A 20,681-nucleotide genomic window follows, 5' to 3' on the forward strand; every position below is an offset into this window, starting at 1 on the left:
ACACAAGTCAGATTTATTCATCTGGTAACACTATCCCCTTTTAGCATTTTTCAAATGTATATGCCATCAATAAGCCCACAGGAACATTGCCAGGGAAGTCACCTTGCCTGAATAAAATTCATTTTTATTAATCATAGGCAATATAAATGTATAGCACAAATTGGGCCCCTAGATATACTTAAAGACATTTAAAGAGCTTTAGATACTACTCCTTCTCCCATCAAAGCTTCACATACGTATTTCTAAAAAAAAAAAAACCCATTAATGAAACTTTCCTGATCAAGCCTTCATTTAAACCTCCTTGCTATTGCCTTCCCTCAGCACACCACCAGATGCTTAGGAAAGGAAAGCAGGTTCAATGGCAGCTCCTTCCCAAACCTAGACTATGTCCTCTGCTCAGGGATCCAGCACAGGAGCTGGATGGTTGCACAGCAGAATTAAGTCAGACAGCAGAGCTTGCAGATGGCAACGGCATGGATCTACCAGGGATCTGAACCACACACCTCCCCTTGACACAGGCTGCTCCCTCCCCACCAGCGTTGAAGGCCACAGCAATCTCATACATACGGGAAGTTTGTCCCTCCAGTTCGAAGGATGCCGACCCATTCTGCCACAGGAACGACTTGTTCACCACCCACAGCAGCAATGGTTCCTGAAACCTGTAGGATATTATTTTCCCAGGGTGTGACTGGGGGTGGCCCACCTTCCCTGGGTTCACGTAGTGCACAGGGAGAAGCCCAGCCAGCCAGCCACCCTCCTGCTGGCTGATGCCATGGCTCCTGCGAGTGGCCTCTCAGGGCACTGCCAGAACAAGAGACAAGGGTGAGGGACAAGCATGAGGTGAGGGACAAGGGCACAGGGCTGGCTGCACTGCACTCAGCCAGATGCATGAAACAAGGGACCAGCTGAGAACAAGGGAAAAAAATGTAAGACAACTAATGAATCTCAGCACAAATGTGTTTTTCATCAAAGTCAGGTAGCAACTTACAGCATGAAGGAAGGGATCTAGACAGATAATTCCAAGAAAAACAGGAGTGACACCCTAAAGCCATAAAGGGGGTCCCAGACATTTTTGCATCTCATCCATTCGATATTGGCTCTGGTGCTGCTTTTAGAACAATACATCTCAGCAATCTTTTAGAGCTCTTGTATGACCTAAACAAGCTCTCTGAGCTCTCAGAGCAATGCAAGATCAATGTCTCCCCCAAGCCAGCACTTCACTAGAAAAAGGGATGAGATATGGGAGGAGGGCATTATTGCCAAGAGCTCAGCTCCTGCACATGAGCTCACAGGTATCTGCCTGTCCACTTAGTGCCATTTGGCCATAAAGACACCAGACCTTTTCTTTTGTGGAGGAAGGTCCCCCCAGACATAGAAGTCAGGCATCTCTCGTGCCTAGGACAGATGGCTTTGGGAGAGGTCATCCTCAAGCACCAATAATTTCCATTACTAGTTACAACACCACACTCCTCCTCCTCACCTTGTTTTCTAAACACAACTGCTAAAAATGTAGACATTTCCCGGCACACTGGAGCTGGAGGGCCCTGAGATGAGCACACACATAACGGCATCAATTTGCAGAGTTCATGCCCCAAGAGAACCCCCAGGTTTATCTGTACTGCAGTTTTTCTTTTTATAGCATCACCAATTGGTTCTGTTTAAATATTGAAGCTCTTCCAGCATTCTGCTGTATCCATCAGCTCAGCCATTTCACAGCACTGACAATCCTGACTCCGAGTCACAGAACTGTTTTGGTTGGAAAAGGCCTTTCAGATCACCAAGACCAACCATTAACCTAACACTACTGAGTACACCACTAAGCCACGCCCCTCATCACCACACCTACATATCTTTTGAATATTTCCAGGGATGGTGACTCCACCACCTCCCTGAGTAGCCTGTTCCAATGCTTGATAACCCTTTGGTGAATAATTTTTTTCCTAATATCCAATCTAAACCTCACCTTGCACAACTTGAGGCCATTTCCTCTTGCTCTACTGCTTCACCTTTTTAAACCAAGTAAATCCTAAAGGGAAGCTCAAAAGAGCACTTGTGAAACATCAGGGGGGTGGGAAGGAATGTTCCTTATGACTTCTGTTGGTGCTCTGCTGCTGGGAAATGCAGTAACCCAAACAGCTAAAGCAACCACTAGATGTTAGACCATTCTTGGAAAGCTTATTGTTGGGTTTCACCTGACCTGAACCCTCTTTGATCAGAAACTGCTTCCCAGCATGGATGAAACAAATTATGTGCAAGGACAATCAGCAGTTCAGCTTTGATGGTGCAATCCTGAGCCAAAGTACATCACTGGAGTAGATGCCCTCAGCTTCAATGTTAATCAAGTATCTGCTGCACTGCTCTCAGGAAGCCTAATCTCAAAATGCACCCAGTTCTTTCAAGTAACATCTCAATGTCCCAGCAAAAGAAGGCCAAGGTGCTTCGCTGGGGCTTTCCCCACTCCCAAAGAAGGAAAAAAAAGAAGAAAACTGTGCTGCAGCATCAAATACTGGATTGTAACAAACCTTTACAAATCAGGGAGAAGGTGCAGAACACTGCCAAACCTGTTTCACATGAAGCTGTAGAGCAAACACTACTTACAGCCATCTCCCACAAGAACACACCTTAACAGACCACACGGATAAGTACAAGTGCCAAAGCCATCCACATCCAGCAGCAGACACTCTTCTGTGCAGATAAGGAACCTGGAGAAATCCTGCCAAGATGTTGCACATGCAACATCTGCAATGTGGCTGCCAGCTGCTGGGGATGACTCACAGGACACGAGGGGCTGGGCAGGACACCATGCCTCACAGGGTGTTTCCACACAGCAGTGACTTCATGCACGACAGCATCCCCCACAATGCTCAAGACTGTGAGGATGAGCCCGTGCCACCTCTGGCATATACTCAGTTTATGTGGGACAAGGCCATTCCTTCTCGCTGCTCAACATTCTGATCCAAGCTCAAGGCAGAAAAAAGCACCAGGCTTAAAGTTCACTGAACTTTAAACAAGGCTGACTTTTGATATGGCCCAGGTCAAACTTTAGGTTAAAAGTTATTTTATTTAAACAAATCTGCGTAGCTTTGCTCCAGTATGCTTTTAAGGGATAAGTTTTTGACCATAGTCTTGTGGGAGATGATCCCAGGTGACCCTTCATCTCCCCCTTTTCTTGCACTTCTTGCCAAAGAGACCCTTTCCAGTGGTGCACCTCACTCTGTTCCATGATCTCCCCCTCAGCTTCTCAGGATACCAGCTCAGCAGCTCCCACACAGTACTTTCAGCTTGCACAGGCATCTGGCCACGCTGGACTCTCCTGACACTCTCACTTCTCCTTCATCCTCAGGTCATCACACCAGTAGCCCCTGAGGCAAAACTGGCTGAGGACCCCCAAGCCTGGGCTATGCTGGGTAGAGCGTCTCATTTTAGAGGAGCTGCAACACTCCAATATCAAGGCCAGGAAAAACAACAGAGAAGCCTCGCAAAGCTCTCATGCTATTTTGGGATTATTAATTTGCATTTTGCATTTCATTGGTCTTTTTGTGTTTGTGGTTTTTTTGGTTTTGTTTTTTTTTTTTAAATTGATTTTATTTTCAAGAATCAGGCTGATTCAGCTAAGTTTCTTCTACCTCCACCAAAATGTGTATCTCTACAACATATAACAAATGCATATACAGATGCACTTAACGTACCTACTCCCACCAATTTTTATATTAGGCAGTAATGCATTGCAGATACAATAAGAAATTGATATTGCTTAAATAAAAGCTTTTTCATAAGCTGTCCAGCACATATCTAGGTCAGAGTTGCAGGTTGTCAAGGGAAATTACTTTTACAAGTCATCTTCTCTGAATCTCTCTCTGCTTCTGAAGTTACTAAATCTAGAAAATCACTAGTTCAAAAAATGCATCCGTCTGATTAATGTTCTCTGAAGTCTGTTGGGAACAATAATTTTCAGCTTTGTTTTTTCCTAAAGTACAGGGGTAAAAGTCACAAGCCTGCTCCAGTTTTCAGCTTCCTTTCACTTTGGGTTGTGTATAAAGCCTTACCTTGTCTGGATCACCACGAGGTTTTATCTGTAGCCACCTCAATGAGGATGGGGCAGCAGCGCTTCAGGAAGGAGTGCACTTGCAGCTAACGTTTGCCACCCTTTTTGGCACATCTTCACTCAGCAAACACCAGAGCTCTTTCACAGATCTTGGCAGATTACAGCCCAAAAAGATGAAAACCCATGTGTGTGAGAGCAGGGATGCCTAGCAGAGCTTTCCCACGTGCTGGCTGAGAGGCACTGGCCCCCAAAGCCTCAGCCTGGGGCAGGGATTGGAGCTGCCAGGTCGATGAGAGCAGGGTGCCCGGGGCCTGCCAAGCCAGGCCTCGCACGGCAGCGCTGGGGGCTGGGGAAACTGCTCCTCTGACTGTGGCCATACTCAACTGAGCTATTTTTAAGAGAACAAGGATGCACAGCACTGTGTGGAGAGGGGAAGAGGGCTGGGGACAGGTGTACATGCTGCCCATGAGGCGCTGCGTGCCTTCAACTCCAGGACTCCCTCCTCCTTCTGGGAAATCCTCCCCAAGGCCCCTCACACCCCTTCCAGCACTGGCTCTGCACGAGGGGATGCCCCAATTTCCGTGCCTTTCCCCACAGAGCCGTGGCAGGCAGCTGCCCTCCTGCCTTACCGAGATCCATATACCCACCACCAGCCCTCCTCCCACCCTCCACAAACCCTCCTTGTTGGAAGTCCTCTCCTTACCTATGTTTTTGGTAAGCTTTTTTCCTGCCCCTCTCAGATCCCCCACATGTGGTGCCTGCTCATGCCCTCTGCAATGTCTGCAACAAGTATCTTCTGCCTCAGCATACTGTAGCATGGACATCAGCATGTCAGACAGCAGAGGCCGTGAATATACAGAAACAGGATGACACCAAAACAGCCACAGGCACCACCAGCCACCTCCTGATAGAGGAAGCTTCCCCAGACTGACAGCACTGGTGGAGCCACCTCTAAAGCACGTGACAGACTGCAGCGAGAACAAGCAGACGGGCTGGCACAGCACTTCAGCACCAAGTACGCAGAATTAATTACTCTGTTAATCTTATACAATACAATTATGTATGTATGCATCACCCTATTGTCATCAAAGGGAGCTGTATTTTACTATGTTGCCCAAGGTTTCAGTGAGTATGCTCCCCTGGTCTGGACACTTACCTTGGAGAACCATTGCTAAATCTGGATGCAACACACCAAAACGCATCCCCATCCTTCTCTACCTTTGACCATCTAGGCTCAACACAACCACAGTCTATCTTCTCTGCTCAGCCAAACCCACCTTCTAAAGGAGCAGAGCTCAGAGGCTCCTCCTGCACAGCTATGCAGAGTCCTGGGGGGTGAAGAGGCATGTGTGCCTATTTTGGGTTTTACTTCTCTATTTCAGAAGTGTCTGAAGGAGGAAATATAAAATAACCTTTGCCATTTCAGATATTAACACATTAAACAGTGTAACTGCCGACAAGAGGGAAGGGTTGGGCAGACTGAGAGGTACAGCTGTTACAGACCAAATATATCACCTTGCTCGTTTTCAAATACTCAACTCCCCCAGCAGCCTTTGCATTTTACAAGCTGGGCCTAGCCAAGCTGCCAGGTCTGAAGCCACATTTAGCAACAGGGGATTGGGTTTGTCTGTTAAACAGCAAAACTTCTGCGCATTTCCAAAGGGGTTAAAGATTTTGTCCTGGCACAAATGGAAGGTAACTTTTCAGTTCAGTGTTACCAAAGCACGTTAAGAGAAGGAATAACTCTGAACTAGAAGTGAATTTATGCTTGATAGGTTGGCTTGGCCTTAGATTTCAGCTGTCTCATGGACTGGCATCCAACAAAGGCCAAACTAACAGTAACCAGTCACTGCTGCATGTCCATACCTTGCACATGGACACAGAGCAGCCTCATGCTACCATATCTCCTGAGAGAGGGTGTCTCCCATGCCTACATGAGCTCCTGCTACCTCACCAGCTTGCCTGAGGTCACACCTCAAGATGTGTATTTGTCCACGTAGCAGAGGATTCCCACAGAGGAATAAGGAAGAAACAACAGAACTAAAAAATGCCCTTGTTTCCAAACAAAACAAAACCAACAACAACCAAAATAAAAAAGGAGTTTTACAGGGGTGGAGCTCCATGGCTGACATGCTGTTTTGATCCTCTGTGCCATACCCAAATCCCACCTAACCAGAAGTCAAGCTGTCTACAGCTTAGTTTCCTTTTTTCCCCATGAAAAGAGCAGCTGCCATAGATGCCCAAGGCAATGTGCCACCCTTTTTTTTTTCCACTCACCCACCTCCAGCAGTGCATTGTTATTCCTGCCAACACTCCTCAGGTTCTATACTGCTTCATCTTCACATCCATGCAAATTTTGGCTGCTCTCTGCCCTGTTTGGGGATGGAAATACAGCAGCCCCCAGGAGGCTGCTGGAGCTCCACCATCCCAGCCCAAGCATTTCAGCTTGCAATGCTAATGGTAATACAAGACTGGGAGGGAAAAGTGTTCCTGGGCCAGAAAGGAAAAAAGAGTGGTGCATTTTCCATATTAAAGATTCAGGTTTTAAGTGGAAGAGAGATTAGCTGTTTGCAGCAGAGGAGTAAATGGGGAGCAACATCTGGCCATTCTTGAGGGCAGCAAGTTAGGGATTTAAAGAAGCAGCTGTGCAGCAAGGTTCTCCCAAACCTTCCTCACACTTTAAAACAGACAAAAACCCAATACCTGTACATGCAGTCACCTCTAAAAATGTCCCCCAAGAAGTTGGCTCTCCCATGCATGAAAAAAAAAAAAAAAAGGGGGGGGGACACCCAGCACCACCACCTTCCTCAGCCACTGCAATGGCTCCGGCTGCTCAAGAGGTTTGCTCTGCATGATCAAAACCCTACTGTGTACACTAATTGCATGCCACAGTGTAGCAGCATGCACGCAATTATTGGCCTAAACAGGCCTAAAGGTGAAGCACAGAGCTCTAGGAATGTTCAGTAGGTGATACAGATCTTCTGGATGAGCTCGCCATGCCGGGAAGCAGCTGCCAAAGGCTTTGCAGTGCTGCGATAAGGGGCAGGATGCCAGCAGTGAACTGAGGCAGAAAGGAAAAGCAGAGGCACCAACAAGGAAAGCACTTGAGGCATGTTTAGCAGAGGTCAGTTGTGAAAGCAGCCAGTTAATTGCTCTAACCTAGCACCACCAGCAATACCCCCAGAGGGTTTCTGGGGAAAGCCCTAACCAAAATGAGCTCCAGCACACATTAATTTTATGCAAGTCTGAATAACCACTGGATCGTAGACAAGGTTCTCTGGAGTATAACCAAAACATATCAACATCTACAAGGGCTCCCACAAGAAACAGAAGAAATGTTTTGTTTTGCTTTACAAGAGAAATACAACAGAGTTGTAAGAAGAATGGCAGAGAATCCTTCCTTTCTTTACCATCCTCCTAACTGCACACAACACGGGACAGTGCAAACAGCAGTGTTTATGAATGTATGTGGCCTCATCATATCAACAGCAGCCATGCTTCTTGCTGTAGGCATGTGAAAGAGAAAAGAGGGACAGGGAAAAGCAGAAGGAGAGCCACAGTCATCACCTTCATCTCCAGGCTCCTTTGCTGTCCACAGCAGTTCCTGTCAAACCCTTCCAGGCAGAAGCAGGTTGCCAGGTAAGATCTATAGGAGATGCCACCATGAGGAGCACATATGTGCTCTGCACGCAATTCTTCATGCTCTCATTTCCCTTTTAATCCAGTTCTCTAGCCTAGGAAAGAAATTAAAGGAAATATGTCAGCCAGCCATGTGAGAATGATCAGAAACCACCAGACTGGGGACTACAACTGCCATCCGGGACCACACAACAGGTCAGCAGTGACACAGAAATGCCCAGAGCCTGCAGATACTGCTGTGCCCACAGCACAGGCAAGGGTGTCCTGGGCAAGACCAACAACCAAGCCACCAACACCGTTACATGTAACTTCTGCTCGAGTAAAACACCACATAGAGCCTTACTGTGAAGGCAAAATCTTCTGGTGAAGACCTGCTCTTTGCAGAACTCCCCAGAACCTAACATGAGGAGCCAGAGTCAAGGAGAGGTGGGAATGCTGAGGTCAGGGCAGAACTCACCCTCAGCACTGGAGTTCTGGGTCCCTAAGGAGACCTCAGCAACTCAGCCTGTATGAACACACATGCAGAGCCCCTCTTGTGGACCCCTCTCTCACTGAACCATTAATAGCAAAATGCAACGCCTACATGGATGCAGCGGAGCAGTGATGCACTGCACTTATCTGATGACCCTTTCTGGAAACACAAAAGAGTCTTCACAGAGTTTATTTTTCTAACCTCTCCCCTACTTCTAAAAGAAATTCAGTGTAACTGGAGCACGTGTCCTAAAATCCTCTTAAATAAGATATTAATCACAAGACTGTTTAGGCAAGTGAGAGCACCCAGTCCGCTCAAAAAATGCCACCTCCCCTCATTATCCTGCCCTGGGCAAGTCTCCAGTGTTTGTGCATGGCCTGGCATATGTTTCACCCCCAAACCCAGCAGCTCAGCTTTCTGCTCTCAGCAGGGAATCCAAGCACTCACAGCTTAAGTAGAGGTCCTGATATTCTGATACCCCAAATTACTGCCAGCATGACCCATCTGAGGGCCCTAATCCACAGCAACACACTGTGGCAGGGGAGGGAGAGCAGGGGGAAACGGAAAGATTAAGCTTCACAAAGTTTGTGTGATGATGAAAGGGAGGAAGATAGAAAAAAAAATAAAAAGAGATAGAAAGCAAGATAGGAAAAAAGAAGAGGGGTACTGCTTGGTGGAAATAAAACACCAGCATGCAATGCCTTAACCATGAGCACTGAGCTCCTACCAGCACCAGCTGGTGTAGGTTCTTGCTGGGTAAGAAATAATGAAACTAAAATGAAACTTGAGGGTTAGGTCAGAGAGGAGGAAAACAGATAGAGCTGGCTGCTAGACTGAAAAATAGCATTCTTCTCTCAGCCAGCAGCAGCACCTTTGCCAGCCACCTCGTCCAGCAAGGAGTTAGCAGTGACAGCCAGCAATGACAGCAAGCCACCCTTGGGCAAGGAAATTGGACAGGCAGACCACAGGACAGCTGTAATGTACAGGAAGGCTGGATGAGTAATGATGGTGAGCCTCAGCCCCAGCACATTTACATGCCAGGCTAGGAAATCCCCAGCCAGCCAACTCGGAGGAGCAGCTGGATCCTCTTGCTACAGGCTGTGCTGACACCAGGCTTTGTGGCCTGCAGTAAGGGCACGTTTAACTAAGAGGACAATGCAAACAGGAGAGGAAAAGGGATGCAGAGGAACACAGGCAGTTGAGCAAGCCCTGCACAGCAGCTGTCCAGCCACCAGCACTTCTTCAGGGACACTACTTTTAAAAATATATAATAATCCATCTCTGGCTCCCCACTTCTTGCTCAAGTCTGCCTTTAGACAAAACTGAAAAGCAAGGCAAGAGATGCCATTAGAGATGTGCAGCTTCTGCTGTGGCAGCCACAGAGCTGGGAGAGGAAGCACAGCAACCAGGGTGGGGCCGAGGGAGCTGCTCAGCTGCCCACCTGATTCCACCCACTAACTCGGCAAGATGCTTAGAAATAGTCACCAGCATCTCCAGGAGGTGAGAGGACCATGTGCTCCTCACCACAACAGGACAGCAAGATTGCCTGCTCAGGAGCACCTCTGGCAGCCCAGTTCCTTCCAGATGTGCCCAGAGCCCAAGCTGGGTGCCACGAGCCATCAGTTGCAGGGTGGGCAGTGCCCCTCAGAACAGCTTGAATCCTCAGCACTTCTACAAGCCATGAGCCCAGCAGCGATCAGGACCCTTGCCTTCTGGTCCAGCCTGAGTTGGACAAATTGATCAACACAGCAATTCTACAGGACAAGCACTTGCACCACCAGGAATGTTAGCAGAGAGTTACCAAAAGAGGGGATACTCTAGAAGATGCCAAGGTTAAGTAAGGATCCAAAATTACCCCCTCACACACAATGTTGTAAAAATTATAATGAATTTATCATTAATACTTCTTCCTGCCTCCAACAGAGGATCTGTGTGGCAAGATACCAGAGGATGCTGAAGGTCTAGTAACAGCCCAGCTGAGTTTGTCTGCCCAAAGGGAATTAATTAATACTCATGTAACATCCAGGCTGCAGTGTGAAAGGTCTGGACACTAACAACCAGTAATCACAGATCATGGGACCAGGAGGGGAGAGGAGGCAGCCAGCCTCTGCTGCTGTTCAGCATCCCTCCCACTGGCAGCCAGCACAGACTTGGGGATTATCTTCTTTCAACAGGTGAGAAATTACCTCTCCTTCCCACCTTACCCAGCTGCAGCATAACCAATTGCCTGACAGCTGCTTTGGTAGAGGAAAACATCCTGCTGTCTTGTAAAATAAATGGTATTTGCTTATTGCTTAATTGTTAATGCTGATTCATCCCAAGATTACAAATCTTGCCACCACAACTCTTCTACAACATAATAATGAAAACTCTGCCTGTCAGGTTAACTATGTTTAGATAGAAAATCCTTGAACCCACTGCAGAGCAGAGTGCCAGGCAGGAGTGTACCCAGGCACACGGGAGTAACCAGAGGGTGCTGGCCCATGCTGCCTCAGGGCATCCTGCTAGGGAGCAGGGACACAAGCACACAGCACCACTAGCAGGGAAGTCTGCCACCACGAGTGGCAAAAGTCTGTATAGTGAACTAAGACCAGCCCCGAGCCTTCTCTCCCCACACATCACAAAACAACAAAACACCACAACACAAAAAAGTATTATAATCCTGCACCTCATTTCATCACAGAACACTTCCTTCATGCAGCACAAGTACTCCCTGAATGACAGCCCTGAAGGAAGGCTCTGCCTGGGCTTTTGAGTCTGCATTTGAGGAAGATGCAATCGCTACTGCCTCGACCTCTGCTACCCAGGAACAGGGTTATGGCCCTCAAGGGCAGGAACTGAAAATCCGTAACTGATTGCTATTTTGACCACATACGTGGGGAAACACATTCCCGAGTTGTGACTTTATGAGGATATGCTGGCAAAGAAACCCCCTGCTATCACACCACCTTCCCATGAAGGGAGCTAGACACTCATCCATCGAGAGGCAAGTTCAAGCAGGACTTTGCTTCCCACACTTCACCAGGGCACCGCCCAGCAACATGGCCAGCACACAACAGCCACAGTTCAGGCAAGAGCTACCACCCGGCCATGAAGAAAGATTACCTGCACAAATTATGGCTAGTCCCTTCCACCCTCCCCCAGGCAATACCCCAGCAGGATCCCTTTTCCACACCTATCAGCTTCACAGGAATTTCTCTTTGCTTCCCCCAGACTGCAAACACGAACATTGCCAATTTCAATCCTATCTAGCTCAAGATACACTCAGACTCCTGATCGTCCTCCCCAGATCAGAGCTGAAGAACTGATTTTTTTCCAGTGAGCAACACCAAAGTAGTTTCTCCCCAGGCTTTTGTTAAGCGGGAAGTTTTTGCAGCTCATCTATTCTGAACCACTACACCTACTTTTTGACACAGCTAATAGTCTCCTGGTAACCAAAAATTTAATTAGATCTACTGCTAACACCAACAGCTAAATCCAGTTTGGGGAAAAGTAAGAAGTGTAACTAAAGACAAGAGAGGTAGAATGTATCTGGACATTTGGAGGGGTTTTTTGTTTGTTGGGGGGGTGTGTGGGGTGTGGGGGAGTCTGGTGGTAAGGGGTTTTTTTTGTTTTTGTTGGGGTGTTTTTTTTCAATTCTGGATTCTGTTTTTATAAAACCTAAGAGAAAGCAAGCAGAGGGTGAGGGGAGCAGGGCTCAAAGAGGACCAGAGAGACCCCAAGTTCTCTAGGAGATGGCTGCTTAGCAATCTGGCAGGAGCTGAGAGAGGCTAGAAGGAGCAATACTGGAAAGAGGAGAAGGTTTCCTGGGGCATGTAGTTAGCCAGCAATTTGGCCAAGGGAAAAGGTGTGCAGATTTGCTATTCTGGGCATGCCTGCAAGGTGGTCTGTCTTTACACTGCTCATCTAAGAAATGCGTTAAAACAATTGCAGGGTTGTGACACACAGCATTAAAACACGCAAGAGCCTGTGGGGAAACCTCAGCTGGGGAGAGCAGGACATGATTACCTTCTTACCCAGCCTGAGTGTTTTTACTTTAGAAAAGCAGCTAATGGTGGAAAAAGCTAGCTATGAAACCCAGCCCTCACCAGCCTGCAGTTACCAAAATACCTGCAGGTGGATTTAGGGCAGACACAGTGGGCCATCCAAAAGTCCTTGTCACTGTCCCTCAGGCCCAGGGCACCAGCTGGCCAAGAGAAGCAAGGGCTGGGGCTGCATACTCAGGGAACATGGCAGCTGGCAACACTCCCAGCAGCTCCCTCTGCTTACTGGGAGCCCTGGGTAGTGTTGAGTCACACCCCAGGTTTGTTTTCTTCCAGATTAGGGAGTTAGGGCAACCAGGGGAGATCCAGACAGGTGGAAGCTGGGAAGACAGACCTCAGACCTTCTGACAGCAGTGATGGGTTTTATCAGCTGAGCTGCACCAGAGCATTGCTGAGGTGCTGAGGAGCCTGAGGGCTGCCTGATAAGAGCTCTGACACATGGGCAAAGTCTCATCTTAAAGCCCTAGTGACAATGGGGCTGAGCAGTGAGCAGAGGTAGCCACGATGGAGCCATCCCTCTCCTGCAGCTGCCCCACTGCTCCACTTCAGTGCTTACCTGAGAACACTTCACAGACAAACAAGGACAGCAGCAAGACAATGCTTAAGGGAAAAACTGTGTGTCTGAAATATTACCTGCAGGGTTCTACTTGCTACCCTCACCCAGTGTAAAATCTCAGCTCAGAAGATGCAAGGGAATAGTAGGGGGAAAAGGCATTTCTAAAATACCTCAAAAAAAGCCAGGCTTCCAGAGTGTGGTCTGCATGAAAACAGATGGGAAAATCAAGCCAAATTAATGGCAGGCAAGATTTTCAAAGTATTAGTTAATATGCATTAATGACCTTGGTACCCCCTCACATCTGTAACTATGTTAAGCTTAAATTTCACTAATTTACATTCATTTCCATTCCCTTCCAGCCTGAACTCGGGTAAATTTAATGAAGATTGTCCATGCTGAAACGTAACACCATTTCTGACATCAAATTTTACAACTAATCCTTAATTAACTTTTCTGAATTTTTCTCCTTAGCTTACCAATATATGATTGTCTCTCCATAATTAAACAACTCATGAATAGCTAATAAAATATTTATCAAATTGCACTCCCCTAATAACTAAGAAAACAGCTCAACATCAGAACACCGAGCTCATTGAAATGCACTGCTGCTCTCCATCTGAAAGAGGCTGGTGTTTTGCAAAGTGATTTATGAAGTGATAAGAAGTTTCCAAAACACAGAGCAGAAAGGCAGAAGGGAGCTATGCCACGCTTGAAAATTAACTTGATTTCTACCCCAAGTGCAGACTTGAAGGAGTTACCCTTCATTTTTGAAAATGTATTTCTCACCACATTTGAAATTGCTGAGCCACATCCACAGAACCCAAAATATTCCCAGTCCACATGCATGCTAGCTTATAAAACAATAACATAGAAAACAGCAAATAGTGACTGCTCTGAAAAGCAGCAGATAAATCCAAAGAAACTAAGCTTCCTCCTGTGCAGCTCTCCCACCCCTCTGCTCCCCACATCCCCGTTAAAAGCAGGCAGCCTCACTGCCAGCTCGGCACAGGGCCACACACACAGCACATGGGGCCACTACTCAATCTCAAGTCTCCGTCACCTTTTCAGCCTCCTCAATCCATAGGTAAACTACTCATTTTTCCAGATTCAAGATAGCTGTGCTTTAAATACAGGTTAAATTAAACCTGAAGATGCCAGCGATCCCTCAGTCCCCACTTTGTATTACGACAGCAAGCCTGACTCACCCATCACGAGTAATTCTTGAAGTGCCCTTCCAGCATTGCTCTTCCTTCTTTTGCAGCCAGGCACCCTCACATCTCTCAAAATATCCTTTCATGTTACAGGCACCTCAGGAATCTCACTGCCTCACAGACTACAATGCATCCTTAGGACTATTTCCTTCATCTCTGCTCCAAATTCATCCAACCCGAATCCCATCTCTGTCCCATTACACCCTGCCCCTGCAGCACTTTCTGTGTAACCCACAGTATGGCACTGCCTGGAGAGGAGGTTTCCCTCCAGAATGTGTGTCTTTCAGAGGCACAAGGCAGCTCCCTAAGCAGATTTACAGGCTTCATACAATATATGCCATCACACTCTGGAAGGAACTTCCTAAGGCTTAGCTAGTCACTCTTAATGATTTTCCAAGAAAACCTCCACTCTCATGGATGTAAGAATTTGTGAAAAGTGAATTTCAAGATTGCAAGAACAGCTGTTAATCAGAAACAAACTTCAAATGCATAGACACAATCATCTGTATGACAGCAAAATCCATCCAGCACCTTCCAGACTCTCATAAAACATACACAGCATTTCAGTCAGAAATGTCTATGAAAGATGAGCATAGAGGAGCCAGAACACAACATTTCCATCTCTGCTAACAGACCTCACTTACAGTGCCCAACTTCCTTGACAATTCTTCATACTGAATCTCTGCTGGGGAAACCAGCTCAACCAGCTGGGTGGAGTATTATTTATACAAAACTGTAAACAAAGTAACTAAAAATATTTTGTTTGATCCCAACAATTCTAATTTTGTACATCCAAACCTCTAATTTCCTTAAGACCCCCTGCAAGCACAGAGGATGGCAGAATTACAGCTGGGTCATAGAGACAATCAAGAAATAATAGAGTGATAATACAATTATTATCCATCCCTGGACCAAGTAAAATCTTTAAGTTATGTAGAACTAGACTTTTGAGGAAGAAAATAAAATAAAAAACAAACAAACAAATAAATAAAACTAGAAACGTAACACCCAAAATCAGCTAACAAAGGATCACACTCAAATTTGCACTCTTGCTAGGCAATGCAACTCACAGCATGAAGGTATCTGCTTTATTTAAAATACAAACTAATTGCTTTTGAGACACTCTGTGCCTGAGCTGCTCTGTTCAGTAGGCACAGGGAGCTCTTCACTACCCCTCTGCTGGTGGTGTTTCCTGAGGATTCTTGTCTCACAAATTTAGAAAAAAAAAAAACAACAAAAAAAACCCCCTCATTACTCTGGTTTTGAAAGTTAAGCGTTATTTCAAGATTAAAAGCAGCTCCTTGAGATTAGCCATCTGCTGGAGGAAAACCATGACGACAGATATCTTAGTTCCCAGATGATCAGTCTTAGAAAGCAGCTATCATTGCTGCAAGATTGCTGTGACAATTTGTAGTATCACCCCACCAAGTGTCCCCCACTCTCCCCAGAGCAGGGGCTCCACTAGCACACACAGTGTATTTGCCAAAAACCCAGTGAACAGTCAGACTGATTTAAACCCCTTTGATTTTCTAACCAGCAAATGCAGTATTACAGAGATACAAAGGGCAAGCCATAATGTGTATTAAATTCATACTTTTTAATATATATATATATAAAAATAATCAAATCTGTCAATAATTTCCATTTTTCTGCAAAGTTTTACAGTTGAAAATGCAAACTGCTTCATCCATCGTAAGTGGGGATGGATACACTATTTATGAGGGCAGCACTAGCTTGTCTCCAGTTTCTCTCACCCCCAGGAATGCCAGGCACAAGCCTGAGCTCCAGGGCAGACACATCTGCCAATACTGCAGGAGCTGCCCAAGCAGTGTGCAGACAGACTGGCATCCTGTGCTGGATGCCTGCAGGTTCTGTCCAGCAGCACAGAGGTACATACCAGCAAGTGGCTTTGCTCAGCTAATTTTCAGTAGCTGCCAGTTCCCTCAGGAAACACATGCCAGGAGCACACAGAAACATTGGGCATAGTCTGGCAAAGGGCTCTCTTCTGCTGCCCATACAGACGTGCTGTTCCCAGGCAAAGGAATCTGGGGCACAGGAGTAAATGTGAAAGAGCAGAGGACATCCTGCCCTTCAGCATCCTCTTGGTAAAAGTGGGGGATACTGTGCACAACGATTAGTTTTGAAATAAAGATCTCACAAATAGACCTTTTTTGAGCAATCAGAATACACAAGATGCTGTGCTGCAGCTTTCTGTGCAATCTTTGTTTGAGAACAGAGGTTGTGATAACTTGTGAGCAACAGATCATGAGCAAATATTTAAGCTCATCTGATGACTTGCTGGCAGGGCTGTAAGTTCAGAGACACCCCAAGCCAAGGCAGCAACTCAGCAAGCAGCTTCCCAACTGCTGAGGGACCAGCAAACCCAAGCCAGGCAACAACACCACATGGGGCCTGCTGAGACAAAAAACTAGAGGACAGATCCCCTCCATTGCACAGGGGTGCTCACACAGCTCTGTTACTAGTCTCACAAATGAGCTCCTAGTAGCTCATAGGAACACATCAGATTTCATACCCAAGACCTGGAGGTGAGCGTCCTGCCATGCACACACCCCCCTTGAAAGGGCCTTTACTAACCCTGGCACCAGTGAACACCCCAAGCAGCACAGGAGCAGTCTCCTGGTGCCTGCTGGGACCACAGGCACACCAGTACATGCACTTCTCTTTGCTTCCCAGCATCCTTCAAACTAAACAATCTGTCTTCCAGAGCCAAAATCATAGGAATGGGCTTAAGTCCTGCCTTAGAACAGGTAGTCACTGCTTTGCAGATCCCCTTCTGGACTCTCCTTTTTATCATGGTTCACCTCATTACTCCAGGAATCAGAAGGAAAAGTCACATGTGGGTGGAGCAAGCAGACCTGCATGCACATTGGTACCATCAGTGGCCCTTAAGGAGGGATGTCACGCAGGGTTCACATCTCACTAAAGGCTGAGCTGAAGTGCATGCTTCAGAAAGACAACCCTTGATTTTTATCTATCAGCAAGTGGCTCAAGTATAGAAGTTTTTCCAAGGTTTTTAATCACACAAATGATTAGAGCATCTGATAACAATGATTCCTGCTGGCTAGACATCTAAGAGCACTTTATATTGAAAGCATCTCATTTCATCTTCTGTTTTTTAAAATCAGCACAATTATACTTAAAAGAACATTCAAAGGAAACACTTGTATTTCACACTTCACAGACAAGTTACCAGTCAAGCAGCACAGACTTCAAGCACCCCTGAACTCGTGAGGAATTTTAGTCAATCTCTTTTAGTAATCTCAATGAAAAACGTTCTCCAAACACACAGATCTCCAGCAGCTGGGCCACCTTACACTCAGAACAAAGCCTGTCCTCAGCAAAGCAGCTACAGTGAAAGCTGTAATATGTAGGTCAGCAATCTAAGAAGGGCTATGGTTAAGACAAAGTATCAGACTGATTCATAATGCTCTTTGATTGCTAATCCTGCACAGAATTGTGATTCACATCACTCAGCAAAATCCAAGGGCTATGGAAGAGGTCCGTGCATTTCATTAAAAAAAAAAAACAAACAACAAATTATTCTGTCAGATCTTTTATCGTGATCTTTATGAACGTGGAGCTGAGAACAGGAAAATGGCATTTTTCACCAAGGGCTGCACATGCTGCTGAGCCCCTCCTGTGGAAAAGAAGGATCAAAGCTCTGAATTGTTTCTGCCCTTTCAAAAGCTGCCATGCAACAGAGCAAGCAGGTCTGAAGAAGCATAAGACATGGAAGAACTTGAGCTCAAACATCACCTCTGCACCAGCCAGTTGGAGAGCAAAGAGCAGGACAACCTGACATGGATTTTGGCCAGCACCCATTATCATTCTTTGCTTCCTCCAGCCTGGAGCAATGCAGAAGCTGGGAGAGACGTGTGCTTCCCAAGTGCCTGTGGTGAAGATGCCTGTGTGGGCAGCCTCATGCACACACTAGCTTTGGCAAAGGGCTGCCCTCCTCTAGGCCATCTACCCTCAGAAACAGGCAGGCAGGGAAATAAGCCTTTAAATATACAGTCATCTGCTTCTGCAGCCGAGTTCCTCCTGCACCACAGTCTCAAGGACAGAGTTAAAAACATGAAACGTTACTGGCTGCATCTGCTTTGCCATTCGTTGGACCACCCCTGGCCATCTCACAATGGGGCCTCTAATTCCTCCCATGCATTTCAGCTCCTGCAACACAGGATTCTGTGGGAAATTCCTTCTAATCAAAACATAAGTACTTGCCTATTTTGTCTCTAGAAAACTAGCTCTCAGTGAATGATGATGCACCTCCATCTCCACAGTTTAGTTTTAACCAAGTTAGAGTGTTTGCAAACAAACAGTAGCTATCAGAGCAAGCAGCCTGCTTATCAAAGCCTCATCAACAAATATTTGTTTGCACAGGAATTATGTAGAGATAATAACGTATCCCTCCTGTTTTCTGAAATTTGACCTCACATTTGCTGGCTGGGGGGTTGGACTCGATAACCTTTGGAGGTCCCTTCCAACCCCTAAGATTCTGTGATTTGCTGTCAGCAAGAGACACACACACAACCCTAGCTGAGCACTGAAGCAGTGCTGGTAATGAAGGCAGCTCACTGCATGGGGTGTCCATCCCCATTTTCAGACCAGCCACCACCTTTGCCAGAGGCACACAAGTAGAGGGCCCCACCATATATCCACAAAGCCCACATGAAGTCACCACTGCTTCACATGAATACAGAGCTCCTTCCACAGTATTTTGCCTACCTAAGGGAAGCGATCATAAAACGAAGGGCAGAAAGGCAGAGGATAGATTTATCTGGAGCCAAGCTGCAGCTCCACATGGCTGTCCTGTCCCCAGCTCCCACCAGTGGCTGCACTTCAGCTCCCCAAGCACACATGTCCCTGCACCACCATCACCTCCAGCAGCAGCAAACCCATGTATTAGCTAAACCAGAAGGATGAATTGCCTCGACTCAGCATCACCGCCAAGGCAGAAGGTTATGCCAAGGTGAGGTGAGTTGCCCTGAGCAGAAGAGACCTGGAAATGGGCTGCCTGCCCTCAGAGGTCCCTCATGCTGCTGACCCCAGACCCCCAGGTCCTCACCCTCCAACAGCAAAAGCTGCAGCTAATAGCAAGTTTGCCTTATTAGAAGCTCTTGGCTTCTGTCCCAGGGGCCTTCTGGGGAAGATTTTTCATAGTAATATTCTTTCTCCCAAGGCACATTCAGCATCACTCATGTCTATACAAATTTATCAGTTACTCAAGGCTTCACTTAAATTTTCCCTAACCCAGTGACCCAGGTAAAAGAGCACGGTCATGAAGTGCCAGGAATGTGTGTCTGTTACCTTATCTTGTCCTGGACCCCAACAGATGAAGACAACTCTCCACGACACACGACCAAGGCCAGCTAATAACCAGGTTTTGCAGCAGAAGCTGAGGATAGAAAGCTGACCCTTTCCCCTTCAGTAGCACATTTTAGGTTAAGCCTGCTCAACACTGCCAGAGTCTCCTTCCACTGACTGCCCTCCAAGAGCAGCAGGATGGTGCAGACATGCATCACAGTGCTCCCTCATATTTAAGGTTACCCCAGCTCAGCAAAATTATTCCACAATTAGTGTGCCACTAAGGAAGGAGTTGTGCATTGCAAGTTATATTTGCTCCTCACACATTAATAGGCAGCTCTGGTTTCTTACTCCCTCATAGCCAAGAAAATCTCCTGCTACAGCCAGCTGCCCCGCAATGGCACCTTTTCCCTCTCAGATATTTTTGTTTTGACACTGTCAGTGATTAGATCCAGTTGCAGCAAGCAGTTACGGAAACAGCACTAAGCAGCAGCAGTTTCCAATCTCTTCATCCCCCACCCCACCCCCCCCGGGTCCCCTTCCACCACCCCGATTTGCAGGGGGGGGCATAAATACAGCAACTGGATTTGCCCCAGAAGAAAACACGAGTGCATGGCCACAGAGATCACGGTGAACGCTGTATTTCCTCTCTGCAGTCCGACCAGTTGTGAGCTATTGAAAACAAATCTAGCTACTTACACAATTACTCAGTGTATATCCTTTGCTGTAACTGACAGGTCCGTGCGGCACAGCAGCAAGAATCAATGAAATTCAGATAAGGATAAACACAGACAAGAGGCGAGGAAGAGGCTGGAGGCACAGGGTCCGTTTTTCGTTGGCGTTATCTGCCTCATCCTCTGCCAGCCCTCCCTCGGTGCCAGCACCGAGCAGGCTCCGCGGCCAGGACCGAGCGGGATTTCTGCCAGCGGCTCCGGGGCCGGGACCCCCCTGCTCGCCGAGAGGAGCCCGGGCAGCGGCCGGGGGGTCCGGCAGAGACAGGGGGGGAAGCGCAGCCCGGGCACCTACGGCCACGAACGACTGCCGCTTCAAAGTTGAGATTTATGAGGTTATAAGAATAAATAATGAGCAATTAATAAAGTTACGCCGCAGCGGAGCCGGCACTTCTCAATCCAAGCATCAACTAACCTCTCACTCCAACCCGCCCGCGGGTGCCCCCCGCGCCGAGGCCGCCCCCGGCCCGGCCACATCGAGACCCCGAGAGCCGGGGGCTGTGCTGGGGGCTGTGCTGCCCCTCCCGCGGCACCTGCACCCCGGCCTCGCTCGCTCACTCACTCACCCGCTCGCTCCGTCCCTCCGCGCCGCCGCCCGCCTTTGTTGCCGCCGCGGCCGCGGATTTAAGCCGCGCTCCCCCGCGCGGCGCTGCGCC

General features: G+C 47.4%; 1 protein-coding gene across 6 annotated transcripts in view; it reads right to left on the minus strand.

Annotated features, from left to right (window-relative positions):
• Positions 1–20,681, minus strand: part of ST6GAL1 (ST6 beta-galactoside alpha-2,6-sialyltransferase 1) — a 46,155-nt gene extending 25,474 nt beyond the window's left edge. The window contains exons 1-2 of one of the 6 annotated variants that reach the window (XM_051626497.1): positions 20,592–20,681; positions 7,613–7,779 (exon numbers count right to left, since the gene is read on the minus strand). The gene's annotated coding sequence lies outside the window, so the exon portion shown is untranslated. Of the gene's footprint in view, positions 1–4,748; positions 4,798–7,612; positions 7,780–19,993; positions 20,065–20,591 lie in introns of those variants that run through there. The other 5 variants (XM_051626501.1, XM_051626496.1, XM_051626499.1 and 2 more) reach the window with 5 other exon arrangements.

This window comes from Apus apus, chromosome 8 (genome assembly GCF_020740795.1).
Source record: "Apus apus isolate bApuApu2 chromosome 8, bApuApu2.pri.cur, whole genome shotgun sequence".
Classification (NCBI taxonomy): Eukaryota; Metazoa; Chordata; class Aves; order Apodiformes; family Apodidae; genus Apus; species Apus apus.